At 45.6% G+C, this 17,494-nt stretch overlaps 1 protein-coding gene across 2 annotated transcripts in view; it reads right to left on the reverse strand.

Annotated features, from left to right (window-relative positions):
* gli3 (GLI family zinc finger 3) overlaps positions 1–17,494 on the reverse strand; it is a 119,120-nt gene that overhangs the window by 34,619 nt on the left and 67,007 nt on the right. The window lies entirely within an intron of this gene.

Here is a 17,494-nt window from a genome sequence, read left to right on the forward strand (position 1 = left end):
TTCTATGCTCATGGTTTAAATCATCCGATTTTTGGCCACTGGTGTGCCTATATCTACAAAGCTACCTACAAGGAAATCTTTAATCTGTTCCCAATCCTATCCTTGTGTTTGTTCTGTCTTTTTTATTTTTCCTGTGTTCAAGCTCCAGACTTTTCTTGGACTAGAGTGTGTGTAGGGCAAGGAAATTAATGGTGACACTATCTTATCCGCCTGCATCTGCAGGGCCAAGCAGACGAGGTGAGGGAGGCAGACAGAGAGAGAGAGAGAGAGACAGAAAGAGAGAGAGAGAGAGGGGCACAGAGAGGGAGAGAGACAGAGTTGAGCACAATTCCAACTGCTCCCCTAACAGACATTTCCTAAGATCAAAGACAGCTTTCAGCACTGTGTCTTAATCAGTCCGAGACGGCCAAGAATTCTTGACGCTACCCACAATGCCTTGCAGTGTTTTCTTAGGTCTGCAACTGGCTATGAATGTGACCAACTATGTTGAGTGAGTTCTTCTGTCGCCAGTGTCTGCATATGTCACAGAACTGTGTGAAACATGAACTTTAGATACACATTTTTTATGCTTCATGCTTCAATGTCAAACCCAGACAAAATACATATTTATGTGTCTTTTTCAGCAATGCTTACAGTACGTATTTATTTCAACTACTCATTATCTCCAGTACTGATTAACTTCAAAAGAAATTCACTGCATGTGAATCTGTAAAAAAATCCCTGTGTCTATAAGGGTTTTTGATCCTGTCATGGTCTCCCAAGTCAAAAAAATTGGGGCCTTGATGTTCCACAGATACATAAATATGAGAAAAATGTTGAATGAAGCTTAAAGACTTGACCTCAATAATTGTTCGTTGCTTGACAAGATCATAACAAAAGCTGTCAGGGGAGGTAAAGAGTGAGAAAGAATGAGAGGAGAAAGAGAGAAAGAAAGAAAGAAAGAAAGAAAGAAAGAAAGAAAGAAGAGAAAGAAAGAAAGCAAGAAATTAAGGAAAGAGACAATGGAAGGGAAGGAGAGAACAAGAGAGTGTGATGACTGCTGAGAGAGTCTTGCTGAGAGAAGTGAAGGTCCTCATGAGAAGTTTGGTGAGATGGAGTGACCTTGAGCCAGGCCTGGGGACCGGAACGGCCAAATTACACCCCTGAGCCCCCGCCCGTCCCCCCCACCCCACCCTCTCCGACCCCCACCTCTGTCCCAGACTCCCCCTGGTCCACTGCCAGCCCCTCGAGTCCACAGGCCCTTAATGAAAGAGCTGCAGCCAGATCCCGTAATGAAGGACGAGGACGAGGAATGGAAAGAAAGAGGGGAGATAAAAAAGGAAGAAAGTGACAGAGGAAGAACAAGAGAGAGAGAGAAAATTACTCTGTCTAGTCTGTCTCACAAAGACATTAACCCATGACGGTGGTCAAGTTGATCTGTGTGTGTGTGTGTGTGTGTGTTTGTGTGTGTGTGTGTGTGTGTGTGTGTGTGTCTGTGTCTGTGTGTGAGAGAGAGAGAGATAAAGAGAGAGATAGAGATAGACAGGAGAGGGGCAGGTGTGTGTGGAGGAAGTGAGGTCAGCAAATGCCTCTGTCCTCTCCTATGGGAGATTCTCCTATAGAGCGCCAGGTCGTAATGCGGAGAGCCTCACGCACCACAGGGTAACATTTTTAACAGATGGTCATCTTACATTTTAAACACCTTCTTGTTTTACTGCATATGCACTTTTCATCAGGATAAACATGCAAAGCAACATTCTGCTTGCAGAGAGGTGGTTCTCTTCATAAAAAACTATTCTAGCATGTACATTCATAGATTAACACATACAATAGCACAGTGTAGTACTACTATAAACTGTAGTTAAGAATTAACTGAATTAACGGCCCTACAGGAGTTCCATCTAGATAAAGGAGGTGATACTGATTCAGTCTGAAAGGTACAATGAGGGAAATGCACTTGGAAATTCAAAGAATTCTCTCACAACAAATTAATAACACACTAAGCTTTCCTTTGAACTTCAATTGCACGGTAGACATTTTACAGGTTGAACCCAAACCCTATCTGTAGAAGGGAGCAGCATTGCAGCTGGTTTGATACTGGATGAGAGGTGAGAGGATGCGTGTGATTGACAGTTGCCATGGTGTCTGTGTGGCTGAGGCGAAACATAAGATCAGGGATCGGGGGAGGTACTGTGGCTGGTCCATTCCTGTGACCTCCATATATCATGACACACACACAGACACACACACACACACACGCTCACACAAACAGAACCCTGATTTACCTCTAGCCTGCATGTTTATTTATGCATAAGAGTGTCTGCGTATGTCAGGCGTTGTGTGGGTACAGATAGAGAAGCTATGTTATGACTACAACTTTGATCAGAAAATGAACACATTTTCTCTGCTGTGTTAAACAAGTCGCAACACAGGCCTCTCTGTCACCCACACGTACACACACACACACACACACACAAGTCGATCTGTGTGTGTGTTTGTGTGTGTTTATGTGTGTATATACTGCATGAATGTCTAAGTCCATGTCTGTATGTATGTGTGTGTGTGTGTGTGTGTGTGTGTGTGTGTGTGTGTGTGTGTGTGTGTGTGCAGGTACTTGTGTGTTGCATGCATGCATGTGTGTGTGTGTGACACTTAGGTCAGTCCTAGGTGCATCGTTCCTTTTTCTCCCTGGCATGCATGAATCACGCAGGAGCACATTTCTGACACGCAGGAATTCCAGCGGAGGCGGGAGCTCAGCCACGCTGCATTCCTCCACGGAGGCCGCCTCGACTCACACACCTGATTTAAGATTCACATCAAAGACGCACCCCAGGGTGCCCGCGCGCACCGGGGTCACGGTATGCACCAAGCCAGAGCATCAGGGAAGAGAAAAGAAGGAAATGTGTGTGTGTGTGTGTGTGTGTGTGTGTGTGTGTGTGTGTGTGTGTGTGTGTGTGTGTGTGTGTGCGCGCCTATCTACAAGAGTGTGTGTGCCTGTGTGCACATCTGTGTGTGTTTGTGCCTGTGTGTGTGTGTGCCTGTGTGTGTGTGTGTGTGTGTGTGTGTGTGTGTGTGTGTGTGTGTGTGTGTGTGTGTGTGTGTTGTGTGTGTGTCGTGTGTGCCTCCACTGGCGGAGAATTCACACAACTCCTGAACGGCTACATCCTGACATGCAGGCGGGAATGGGGATGGTGCTGGGGTTGGGGTGGGGTTGTGGAGCAAGTTCAACATATGGAAGCCATTTCCTCTCCCTCTCCCTCTCTCTCTCTCTTTCCCTCCCTCTGGCACATTTGTGCAGCTCTACAGACACTGCATGTTTACATGAGCTTAGCTGACTGCACTCCACAGGCTCTCATTTTCCAGGGGCAGGCTCGGTCCCTCCTCCCTCCTCCTCTCGTTTTGGTAAAGCAACAGAAATAAACAGAAATGAGTTAATGTGTTTAATTTGGGAACCGGTGGGAGCTTAAAGTGATTTTCAGTCAGGAGGTGGTGCCAAGCTGTGTCAACGTTGCGGCGGCGGGAACGTGCCACGAAGTACACACACTGCCGCGCCTGTGCCCCCCCCACCATCACCACCCCTCCTTCTTGCCTCGCTGTTAAAAACACACAGGCCATCATTGCCACATAGTGATGAGAGGATAAACACACATGGGAACATGCTTCTACACACACAAAATACACACTTACACACACAAACACACACACTCTCTCAGTGATCATGACTCGCACGCCATCATGACAAGCTCCAACATCCAGGTGTAACTCAGTTGCTCAAAAAAAACAAAACAACAACATGCTCCAATCAGTCTCCTTCCTCTCTGAAAACTGGACCGATTCAGTGGAGGTGGACCGAGGCATGTGGTTTTACTTAGGGAACATTCAAGCGAGAAAGTGGAGGTGACTGAACTCTGGACGGAGAGCCAGAGCCCCGACACCACACCACCGCCTCTAATGACCAGACTCCCAACTCTGGAATTCAACTCTGGATAGGAACAAGGCTGAGCCTGGGTAGTGAGAACTCAGAACTCAGAACTTAGAACACTTGGATCCGGTGCTCTGCCTAGCACTTGTGGGCTTGGGACTGGGTGGAGGACTGGGAAAAGCATGGAGCTGTTGTGTCTGTAGTCCCTCACCACCACCTCTCATCACTCCATCCCATCTCCACTCCACCCTCCCAGCGCCCACTGCCTCATCTTAGGGGCAGACACCACCTCTCACACAACCCGGAGGGGGTGGGAGGAGGTATCAGAGAGAGAGAGAGAGAGAGAGAGAGAGAAAGAGAGAGGGAGAAAGGGAGAGAGAGACAGAGAGAGAGAGATAGAGAGAGGAAGAGAGAGAGAGTAAGGAGGATGAACAAGAAGAGAGAGAGTGAGAGAGATGAGAGAGAGGGTTGTGGAGGGAGAGAGAGAGGGAGAAAAAGAGAGAGAGACAAAGGGAAGAGGTGAGTCCTGACAGTGGAAACAGCAGCTCTTTAAAGCCCCTCTCTCTGTGCCAGATCAAAGGAGCCCGGCTCCCAAGCCAGGAGAGAGGAGACTGAAGGAAAGAAAGAGACAAGCACAGGGTAGAGAGAGAGGGCGAGAAACAGAGGGGGAGAGAGAGAGGGAGAGAAAGAGAGAATGCAAAAGGAATAGAAGAAAAGCAGAGAGCCAAAGAAAGAAAGACGTACATAGGGAGAGAGTACATCATCTTGTCCATTGAGGAAATTATTCATTATTTGAAGATATAGGTAGAGATAGGAAGATGAGAAACAGTGACAACATGTGTTCATACACTTGTGCTGTTTGCAGATTTGTGTGTGTCTTGAATGTATGCACTGTACGTATGTGTGTGTGTGTGTGAGTGTGTGCACATGTGGGAGCAAACATACTTGTAAGTACAGGCATTAATGCATTTCTGCATTCAACAAAACTGGACCAAACCCATGAATATGTCTTAAATGTATGTATGGGTGTGTGCACACACACACACACATATATATATATATATATATATATATATATATATATATATATATATATATATATATATATATATATATATATATATATATATATATATGTGTGTGTGTGTGTGTGTGTGTGTGTGTATGTGTGTATGTGTGCATGTGTGCATGTGTGTGTGCGTGAAACACATTTACACACTTGTGACCTACTCTTTCTCTCTTCAGTCTCTCGTGTGCGTACGTGTGTGTGTGTGTGTGTGTGTGTGTGTGTGTGTGTGTGTGTGTGTGTGTGTGTGTGTGTGTGTGTGTGTGTGTGTGTGTGTGTGTGTGTGTGTGCTCGCACGGGTACATGTGCACAAGTGAATTAGAATTTGTGCATTTAGAGCCACTGGACCAAGCCTATGCACGTGTCATGAATGGGCCTTTCTCTGGCACCTTGGTGTTACGTTCGTGTTAAAAGCTGCTTCGTGTCCTGCTTTCAATCAGGCTGCTGTGCGCGGACATCACACGTCTGCTCCTCATTACAGCAGAGGAAACCAGCCGCTTCCCCCAGACACCCAGACAGAGTCGAGCGGACAGCGCGATTGACCAGCACTTTATTGGGTTAACAAGGGACTGGAGGTGTGTGTGTGTGTGTTTGTGTGTGTTGTGTGTGTGTGTGTGTGTGTGTGTGTGTGTGTGTGTGTGTGTGTGTGTGTGACAGTGTTTTAGTGTGTCTGAGCGAGAGACTGAAGAGAGAAAGAGGTCACAAGTGTGTAATTGTGTTTCTGTGTGTGTGTGTGTGTGTGAGAGTGTGTAAGTATGCCTGTCTGTCTACCCATGTGTGTGTCTTTTGTATGAAGGTGTCTGTGACTCAGACGCCAGTCATTCAACCCTGGTCTGGGCTGGCTTCAAAGAAACCTGGCTCTGGAATCCATGTGAATGAGAATGAATGTGTGTGTGTGTGTGTGTGTGTGTGTGTGTGTGTGTGTGTGTGTGTGTGTGTGTGTGTGTGTGTGTGTGTGTGTGTGTGTGTGTGTGTGTGTGTGTGTGTGTGTAGTGACAATTACCAAACATAAAAACTCCCAAGCTACAACTATGATTTAGCACTGTGGAAGATAAATGCCTCGCACACAGGAAAGCAGGGTAGAGTGTGGTGGGGATGTGTGAGGATGAGGGGGGTTAATGTTGCCAGGCAAGGGGGGTAATTATGCCCCCCTGTGGGTGCTGGGGGGCTCCCTTCCTCCCCTCCCTATCGACATGAAAGAAAAGGGTGGGTTTATGGGCGGTGCAGGGTGTCAGTTCATCGCCCCCTAAACGAGGAATTCCTCCCAGAGGACAGCGGGCGAAGGGGTGCGAGAGACGTGCCAACACTGTCCCTAAATATCCCAGCATGCCCCTCACTGCCACTGACGCCCCCCCTCCCAAGGGGCAGAGGAAAATGGCAGACCTGGCTGTGTGTCAATCAAATGACCCCTGACCTGATCCAGTGAGGAAAAGCTCCGTGGGAGTGTTTGCTGCATTAGGTGAATACCAAGTCCTTAGCATTCTATCTATGAACATGTTACTATTCCCTATTCTAATTACTGAGCTACACAAATGCCATTGTTCTGCTATTGTTATAGTTCTGATGAATGCTTCCTTTAAATGTTTAATTTGAGAAGTTCAATTGAAAGTGCAATGGAGTTTCACCCTCATGACAAATACAAATGAACCATGACTTTGTTCTCAAGGTAAGCATCTGTGCCCACACCAACAAACCCTCATGCAGTATACTGTCACACTCAAGCGTGCAGGCGTACACATGATCACACATTCATACAGGCATACAAAGAAAAACACGTACGCACATTGTAGCCCTCATCAGATGACTTTCTGTTAACACTTGTCTATTGTTTCCCTCGTCCACTGTTCACACACATGCACACACACACACCAACCATTCACAGAAACAGTGCATCGTAGCCCTGCAGACACGTAAACCCAGAGCTAAGATAATAATGTTTTCAGTGAAAGGCAGTGACTGTGACAAGCTCAAGCAAAAACTCAAGGCTGAGGGAGACCTGCACAGCACACTCACAATGGCACACGTACAGGCCATCATCACTCATCAGCTTCAACAGTCTTCACCAACGACCGCTCACATAAACACACAGGCACACAAACATCCCTTTGTAAGTTCAAAGCCGGGAGATGGAGGAAGAGGAATTGTGTGAAACTCGGAGGCCTGCCTAAGCCTCTGTGAGTGTGTGTGAATGTATGACAGATGATGATGAGAGTGCAGGTGTGTTAAATTGGGTGAGAGAGAGAGAGAGTATGTATGTGTGTGTGTGTGTACGTGGGAGAGAGAGAAAGACAGAAAGAGAGAGAGAGAGAGAGAGAGAGAAAGAGAGAATGTGTGTGTGTGTGTACGTGGGAGAGAGATACAAAGAGGTGACTAGAATGTGAGGGAATTTAGCCAGTCAGTTTCATCCAGCCAGTTATATCCAGCTAGGACTGTAAGACTTCATGACCCCCATTCATGGTACAGTGTAAAAGTCATGCATGGGCTTGAGTCAGTTTATACAGGCTGACAAGCTCTGGCAACTTCTTTGTGAAAACACTCGAGCAAAAAGAAACAAACATAGAAGAAGGGAAAAAAGACCTGCCCCGAGTGAGTGACTTCCTACCACTGCGCAGAAAACATTTGTGCTCCGGCTCCTGCCTCTCTGCAGGCTGTTTAGAAAATCATTTCCATGGCGTAATTAAATGTAATTTCAGCCATCGAGATAAGGACGCAGAGGGGAACATAACAACAAAGTCCGCACGGGAAACAAAAAGTCAAAACATGAAAGCGGAATGGCCCTAAATGAGTCTGCTGCTTTTCCGGCAATTTCAAGGAGCCCTGGCAACAGGAAATAAACACGAGACCAAACGCGGTACCTCGCTGTTTTTACTGCTTTATCATTTCAAACAGGACTCGTTTTCCACGTTTGTGATCCCGTCTTTGCAGCGCTTTCTGTTCTACTTCGGTGAACAGGTGAAAAAATAAGATCTCCTTCCTCTCTTCCATTTTTTAAGAAGTTAACTTTTATTGGCGAAGTGTTTTTTTTGCCCCTTAAGTGTGAGTGCAGGTACACTCTAACCTTTTTTTCCTGCGGCGCGCCTCAGGCTAGAGAAAGAACGCAGGACCCTCGTGTGAGCCGAAGAAGTTGTCCGCCGAAAAAAAAAGAAAGCAGAGAAAGAACGGAAGAAGAACAGCAGGGGAGGGAGATGACATGAAGAAAGGAGGAACAAACATTTGCTTTCTCTCCTTTCTCTCGGCTCAGAGGCCCTTTCCCTCAGATCGGCAGGCGCGGGGCCAGATCCTGATGCCCGGCAGCCAGTGAGGCTTCATGCCCTCGCGCACCGCTGGCCGCTCCTCTCACCTCGCCTCGGCGCTCCGTTGGCCCCCGTGTAGCCGTAATGGGGCTCTGAAGGCGGGGGCCTGGTGAACGGGGGTGAGTGGGTGGGGGGGGGGGGTCGAACAGGGGGTGAGCGTGCGCGGAGGTTAGCTCTGGGCCAGTGGCGCGCGATAGTGGACAGCGGAACGGGCGAAGGGAAGCGCATGCTAGCTGTGTTTGTTATTAGCACTGGAGAGAGCAAGATGCCGACAGAGAGCGAAGCGCTTCAACAGGCACATAATACAGAAACACACACACACCTACACACACACACACACACACACACAAAATGCTCCTGCCGTGCCCTAGCAATGAGAGCTATGTAAACACCTAAAGCCTGAACACACTCACTCTACTGGAACTAATTCCTCTGATGGAGTGAGTAAGAGAGAGGAAAAAAGAGAAAAAAAAGAGAGGGCAACGAAAAAAATTGTGAGCTCTGATAAGAGAGAGGCATAGTGACAAAGAGAGAGAGAGAGAGAGAGAGAGAGAGAGAGAGAGAGAGAGAGAGAGAGAGAGAGAGAGAGAGAGAGAGAGAGAGAGAGAGAGAGAAGTCTTGAGTCTCACCTAAATATCCATCACTTGTGTTTTTTTCTTTTCTCTTTTTCTTTTACTAACACACATCCTCACGAGAGGGAAATGGAGAAGAGAAGCGGAGAGGAGAGGAGAGGAGCAGAGAGGAGAGGAGCAGAGAGGAGAGCGTATGCTGGAGGGATGGAGCGGAGGCTGCCGCTGCTGGGAGCTGCGCAGACAAAGCCTACTTTATCCTTGCCATTTCATCCATCTTGTTGGACTAATAAAATGTCAAGTGTGGTACCTTGATATTTAATCATGAGTGAGTGGTGCAGAGGGCCCTGGCAGTGGCAGTGTGTGTGTGTGTGTGTGTGTGTGAGTGAGTGTGAGAGAGCATGTACTGTGTGCACTGTTGGGAGTGTGACAAGGGAGACCTGGGACACATCGAAAGGGAGGGCTCGCTCTCATTGTGACACACACCCTGTTGTTACCACCACACACACTGGAGTCCATTCTCACACACACACACACACACTCACACACACACACACACACACGCACACACAGTTATCCCTACACCCATGCTGTCTGCTTAATACACATACCATACTTTAGAACAGAGTGCATGTAGCAAAAGTGAAGGCAGCAGACAGACAAAAACCATTCATTTATCAAAAGAAAATATGGTATTATGCATACACAGACAATAAATGTGATGACATTTTCTCATATATCAGATTTATTCCATCCTTTATTATTTAATTATATTATATTTATTGATATGGAATTTTAAGCACACTCTTGGATATAGGCTTAATAGGCTGCTGGCATCTTGTAGCTAGGTGTAAAACTTTGGAAAGACTAAGGATTCAGGTGCAACATTAATTTACAGCTTCCCATGATACAATGGCAGGCACACATGGAAATGTCACAAGCCACAGAACAGGTTCAAGATAGTAACTGAGTAACTATGAAGAAAGGGAAAGGTGGAACAACAGAGGAGATGAAGGGGAGGCAAAAGGAAAAGGAATTTTCCAAAAAAGTTAATCTGTCCACAGTTTCCCTGAAGTGCGTCTCTTTCGGACACGGTACTTTAAATGGTGACATGTGGTAATATGGTCCTCTGCTGTTTTATGCAAGGTCTCTCCATTTACAGTATGCTGCTCTTTAAAAGGAGAGACTGATAGAAAAGAAAGAACTCCAGAAAGTGTGTGAGAGAGAGAAAGGGAGAGAGAGAGATCGAGGGAGAAAGCGAGAGAGAGAGAGAGGAAGGGCTTTCTGGTGGAAAGCATGCTGGATTTATGACCCTGTTCCCTAAATCTCGTTACTTGCTGTAACTGGCCCCCAGAGTGGCCTGGGAGGGGGTTGGTCGGGGGCGGCAGCCGCAGTCACAGTAATGGGAAATACACATTTCTATAGCTCTGCGCTGCTGCGCCACGCTGCGACCGGGGACCCCAGCCACCACGCTGAATACATATGTCCAAATTCAGGAGTTTTGTCTTATTTCGCCCCTAACCATCCGTCTTCATCACGTTCATGGCCCATAGAATATGTATACAGCCAGGGCTTGACATTTTGAAAATAGAGTTCCTGTAACAAATATTGTAATGCTTCCTATGTATGAAAGTATAAGCTTATAAAAACAGGATATGTTTTTGTTTTTTTTCATGAACAATGTGTCCTGAAGAAACTATTAAGTACAAATTGATATGTACACAATGGATAATTTATATCCATAGGCAAAGGAAATACAGAAAAAAATCAAAAGAATTGTTATTCTTATTAAAGTGTGTGGCCAGAAGTGGTGTGTAGACGATGAGTGCATTGTGACACTGTATTCCACCGATATCTAATTGGTGCTGAGTGGGGAGGGGCAGGTCTTTTGAAAACCAATTAAGCGCAGGAAAAGCCCATCATCATAACAGCAGGACTCCCCACACAACCCCACCCACTAGAGGCAGGGGCTCCAGTATGCTGGGACGGGCCTGTTTGTTCTCATGTTTTGCTAATCAATTTGTTAGCACTTCATTTAACCTCAGACATTTCCTGGGTATAGTTCTTCTCTGCATTCATTTAACATGTGTCTCAAAAACAAAACCCTGATGTTTAATAATACTCTACAAAATATGAAACAAATACCTCTTATTTCAATACGGATCATGCTATAAATAAAGAAGCACTGTTCTATGATCGAATGGTAGCAGCACGGTTTTATAGAGGTAATAATCAATGTCTTATCAACAAGTAATTTGGCCTCATTTGTAAAAAATATATATGGCCTAAAATTAATGCAATCCTTTCAAGTTAATAATAATAAAATATGATTTTTAGGCAATATTTTCACTGTTATTACAATCTACAAATTTTAAGATAAAAAGCTTATTTAATTCCATATAAATCCTACAGTGTATTTAGCCACTTAGGATTTTGAGAGACAGAGAGATATAAATCTACCTTGTGTTAGGCTTTAAGCAATTAATGTTGTAATCAGGATGCAAATGTGTTCCTCATTTACGTTAATATACCACAGAAATAAAATTGGTGAATGCCTTAAATAAAGAAGAAATCGGAATACCACTCATCCAGGAGACCCAGTGTAATTTGATGTAATTAAAACTAAATCACATCTTTAAACCTTAAATGCCTTTATCTGAAGCCTGTTTGTCAAGCTAACAATACATATTCCTACGTGTATACATGTGAAATGCCTGTGTTTACCAAACCACACTGGCAGTAATGATACTGTTGATTGTGGTAAGAGCAGTAAAAACATGAGGTTGGATGGGGAGAGCTGTGAATAAGACGGAAACGAGCTCTCTGTCTTCTGTTTGCAAGTCGGAACTCCCATCTGGTCAAAGCTGCATGTTTTTTCTTAATTAAAATAAACAGCAGTGGAAAATCTTCAAAGCGAAAGCAGGGATATTGTCTTTAATCCATCAAAATAGGAAGCAAGGGAGTCAGCATTCCACAGCCAAAAAAGCAGAGTGATTTTTTTTAAGGTGCATTCACACACACACACACACACACACACACACACACACACACACACACACACACACACACAATTCCAATCCCTCTTACTGTAACATGCATAAGGAGGTATCAAAATAGATTGCAATGTTCCTGCTGCATTTTAGAAGCACAGCACTGTGAGTGCTGTAACTAAACATGACATTACACAAAATGCACAATCCCTGTTTGTTTTTTTTACAATTACAATAATACAGATTCCTGCTTGTTTCATAGAAATATAAATAATAGGGTAGCATTTATGTGGATACGGACCTGAACGGATTTGAAGCATCCATCATTTAAGAAAAACAGTGGTATTAATGGGTTTTAGCTGATCAACGTTGCATTGTATGAGGGGTTTTAAATTGGCAGCTGAAATTAAGGATGTTACACTAAGCTAAAGAAGGCATGAATAGAAGAGAAACATATAAAGCCTGCTCCGTTTTTCCACCACATCAATCATTCTCCGAGCGCACACATCACATACTTCCAAAATACCCTACTTCCTCAGTCTGGCTTAAGCCAGGGAAAAAAAGGAGTCTCCCAACCACTTAGCCAGTGAGACCGGTGTAATACAGGGGAGAAAAAAAGATATTACTGCAATCTGTTTCTATTTCTCCTTAAGAATTTATCTCTTTTCTCTCAAAATCCTGAAATTGCCAATGAAGAAAAAAAATGGGGGAAAGATACTTTCTCCAAACCTCGCACATTTTCCGTCAGAGTGGCATGCGACTCTCTCTCTCTCTCTCTCTCTTACTCCACCTCTCCCCCCCTCTCTTTCTCTCTCGCGAAAATTGAAGAGGCTTTATGTCAAATGCGGCTAAAGCCAACCTCTCCATATCAAACAACGCAGCGCGAAAATTACTGTGGCGATGATAAGACTGGCAGATAGAGGCCAAGGGGAGCTCAGAGAGGGGAGGGAGAAAGAGAATGGAACTGAAAGGATATGACTCCACTCAATTATACTGCAAAATTGGTATGACTGAATATTTTTCATTCAGGTGACTGATAGTATCAGCGAAACGGCAATGCAGATAAATAAAAGGCGCTTTCTGTCAAGAATAAACACCATTAATCATGGGGCAGGCTATCCGTAGACAGTCACCGAAGAGAGAGGGAGAGAGAGGGAGAGGGGGACAGAGAGAAAGGCAGTGAGGTAAAGAGGGAGGCAAGAGGAGAGGGGAACGAGAGACAGGGAGAGAGAGAGAGAGAGAGAGAGAGAGAGAGAGGGAGAGAGGACAGACGGATCTGGTGGGACACAGAGAGAGGATCATGGAAATGAACAAGGAAGATAGACAGAGACAGAGTAAGAGAGACAGGCCAATAAAAAAAAAAAAGAAGGAGTGACAATCGTGAGGGAAAGGCTGGGTGGTGATGTGGATGGGTCAAGAGGACCACCTTCGGCTGGACTTTTCTGCAACAACTTAAAGTCTCCTGCACGCCGAACACGACCACACATCATCATTGTGTGCCCACATCACGAAACCACTCGACCTGTTTGTTCTCTTTTCAGAGACAGAAGGAGGTTATGAGCAGACGCAGGTCCAGAGGGAGAAACACCTCATCTGTGATGATCTCTATGAGGCTGCAGTTGTCTGTGTGTTGCATCATCTGCCCCACAAGGATGCTTACGGCTACACACACACAGAATACACAGACTCTGTTCTCTGTTCTATCCCAACAACATTGGAAAAGGTGAATTATTCCAGTTTATATAAACTTACATAAACTTTGGGTCTTGTTTTTTTTGTTTGTTTCCTGAGGGGGCTTGTAGAGTTCTTGTGAGCATCTCCTTGTTGGCCGTGATTGTAAAGAAACTTCCGCATGGCAAAAGCAAGCAAGCAATTACTTTACTGGAACAAAAATCTTCGGAGCAGATTTAAATGTGTCTAAGTGTGTGTGTGCATGTGTGTGTCTGTGCGTCTCTGTGTGTGTGTGTGTGTGTGTGTGTGTGTGTGTGTGTGTGTGTGTGTGTATGAACTCCTGCTTTTGGCTGCCTAATCCCTGACATGGGAGTGTGACGTGGAGGTGTGCACACCTCTGTCATCCAAACATCTCTCTGCCATTCAAATGCAAAGGGCGGCGGTGAAAAGAGCCGTGAAAGGTGTTGAGGCGAAAATCTTCAAAGGGAATCTTAAAACATGCGAGAAACTGTGTTTGTTTCTATATGAGTGTGTGTGTGTGTGTGTGTGTGTGTGGGGGGGGGGGTACGTGTTTTTTTATGTTGCTTTTTATGTCTCTCTCCCTCTCTCTCTCTCTCCCCCTGTAAGGGAGCGTGAGGTGCCATGCCTGGACCTCTCTCAGGCGTCTGTGCGAGGTGGAGAGATAAGAGGCTGCTCTTTATGCTAAACAGTGCGGCGCTCCGCTGTGGGAAGATTGGGCTCTCTGACAACAGTTTATGTAAATAATGGCGAAAAAATGCAGCGCACACCTTACAAGTGCTCTGGCGTGCATGCACACACAGTCACGTATGCAGGGACACAGACACACACACACACACACACACACACACACACACACACACACACAAAACACCTACATGAAAATGCATTAGCACATGCTCCTGCTCTCTCTATCACTGGCACACACACAAATACACAAAGAAATCTGACAATGCAAAGGGTATATGGGTAAAATAAGAGGGTGTGGGATGTGAAGTATGTGCACTGGACATGTAATGCGTGACACCACAGATATACTTATTTCATCCACACTCACAAGGGGTTTTTAAAAACTGCAAAACACACACACACATTTTTCTATGGATGAAAGAATTTCCGAATTTTCATTAGGTGCCATCATCACCTTGACATGAGAAAACCGACTCCTCGGCTGTAAGATCAGGAAACTGGGCAGTCAGGTTTCCAAACCGGAAACTAGCATCATGTCTGAGATGTCAGGAACACAAGGCCCATGCCTGAGCTTAGCCGACAGCAGCAGAACATAAACATGACTCCTCTCCAGTAAACACACATCCTCCATATGTATTCTATATACTGTACATACAAAATAATCTGCCAGCTAATATCATTTTATAATACTAATACCAGTATGAAATTATAACTTTTCAAACTAATAAGACTCAGATAAAAAAAAAAAAAAAACAGGTATCAAATGCTAATGGCTAACCTCGCTATTTTCAGCTCCTATGGCAAGTCAATTAGCCCTTCTGAGTGTGTATGTGTGTGTGAGTTTTGCTGGAGGCCGTTGCTGGCTCTGATGACCACTGAGTCTTAAGTAAACTCCGCCGTGGGTAATTGACTTGTGGTGAATACCTCCATTTGTTCCGGTCGGTTGCCGAGCGACTGCGGACAGGACAGTGGGGGCCTCTAAGAAAGAGAGGGCCTTTGTTTTTCAGACGAGGGTCGTGCTGCCGCAATAACCTCAGGAACCATCTCTCTTTCATTTCTCTCTCTCTCCCTCTCTCTCTCGCTCTGTCTCTCTTCCCCAATTCCCTATTAAGCCCATCCTGGACAATGGCTGTTTCAGCATTGAGTGGCACCCCTGTGGAGTGGAGCCTCTTCAGCGGTCAGTCTGTCTATTTAAGCAGGAAGTGTCCTCTCAGCACCAGCCACGGGTCGCTAACACCGACCAGAGGAACGCCGCTCTGAGTCTGGGGATGATCCCGGGGGTTGACTCGTCTGAAAGGACTGAATGAAGCTCAGCTTTGCCCCTGATACTGCAGGGGGTTTCTGGGATGCAGCGCTGAGTAGCACCATGGTGACGTGAGGTGAGGTTTGGACAGACACTGGTTGAAGCGCCACAGGTATCACTCGCTGACTAGAGCCCATGCACAGAAGTGGTCTTCATATTTTAAAAAGCTAGCAGTGCGGAGTTTCTTTCCTTTTGAGAATGCTAAAGGAGGACAATGATGGTCGGCTGGTTGTTGCCACAAGTTTGGCATTTTACACTGGCACGCACAGCAGCAACCTGCCGAGGATTCTGACAACTTTGCAGCCAAGCGTACCAATGTCCCAGAATCACCTACTGTCATGGAGAGCTTTTGATCCACTGGAGACCTCAGGCGGGGAAATGCTTCAGCCCTGTGAAGAGTTCTGGCCAGTACATATATTTTCAGATTCAGTGATGCATTTGGCCATTCCCTACATTGCAACATCCAAACCGATGGCTTTGGGCTTACTAAGGAGCTGAGGGGGTAAACCGCTTTGCACAAGCATTTTAAGTAAAATGTAGATTTAGGTCTCTGAGCTTGTTCCTCTCTCTCTTCCTCTCTCCCTCCCTCTCTCTCTCTCTCCCCTCTCTCTTTCTTCTTCTCCTCCTGTGCTCCTGTCCTCCTGTGCTCTCCATGCTCCACAACTTTAGCTTCCCCTTTCGGAGAGTCCCACACAATTTTCCAGCTAGGTCAAAATTATGACATGTTAAATCCCAAACCACTATCACAAGATGTTCAGGGGACACCTGGCCCGGCAAAAAAAGACACAAATAAAGGGCAAACCTTTTTGTTTGGAGACCTGCTTCATTCACACCTAAGAGTAACTAATCTCCCTGCAAATTAGAAGCAGCCCTACTTTAAAGCACATTAGTCATTCTAAGGAGAGCACTCACTGAACCGGGACAGCAACGCCCACTTTTACGCAACAGACATGTTCCGCTTGCAGCTCCTCAAAAAGCCTGAATGGGTTTTCAAACTGCCCACTTCCTGTGGCAGCAAAAGGACTTCCTATAGCTGGGCTGGTGTGGCGTGTAAACAGCGGGCCCACACAAGGGAAACCGTGACCCCCTGCTTTTTTAATATTGAATGCCACGCCGGTGCCTCCCCCAGCCCCTATGTGTGGATTCATAAACCAAACAATTATCCCCCTGCCTATAATTGCACTTTCCCTGGCTCTAATAGGGCTGCCGCAGGAGTGCAAAACAAAGGACAGTTAATTTGTGATTTCCTCCGCTCATTCGGAGGCAAATTAAGTGTCAAACAGCTAATATGGAGCATATTTCATTTTATGAGCTTTTAATTTAATTCTGTGCGCTCATATCACCCAGGCCCTGTCTGCTCGCGGCCCCCGACGAGCCTACCTCCTCTCTACGCTCAGAGCGGCGCCCCATAAATAAACATGTTTCAATTAAAGTCATCCGAATAATAGGACAGGACTCCACCAGCTCTGCCAAGCACAGGGGCAGTACAAATCAAGCACGCTGGTGCCACGAGAAAATTAGTTGCCCATTTCCTTCCTTCCGTTCTTTCTGCCCATCATCCGTTCGTTCCTCCACGCTCCGGACACAGATGCCCACTCCTACTCTTACACGGCCGGGGCTCTCGAGCCGCGTACAATAGATTGATGGTGCCGCCGCGAGGCAGAACCCAGTGTAATTACGCCTCGTAATGAGAGGCTGAATGGGGAAGTACCGCAATAATACTCGCTGTGTACTTAGGCATATATTTAAGGGTGCTAATAACGATTAATTCTGCTCGCTAAGGAGAACTTGTCTTAAAACAATTTAATTTTTCTTTCTTAACATGCCCCCAAACTGACATGCTCTCACACCCACACACATATATACACCTGTCCAAATAGTCCCTTGAGCATTTTCCTGATTTGTGTGCATGGTTACTCAGACTTTGCTAGAGTTGGCCAATTACAGCTAAATATTTCATTAAATTATATGTAAAATTTTAAATATATTATAT

Source organism: Alosa sapidissima, chromosome 17 (assembly GCF_018492685.1).
Source record: "Alosa sapidissima isolate fAloSap1 chromosome 17, fAloSap1.pri, whole genome shotgun sequence".
NCBI classification, from domain to species: Eukaryota; Metazoa; Chordata; class Actinopteri; order Clupeiformes; family Clupeidae; genus Alosa; species Alosa sapidissima.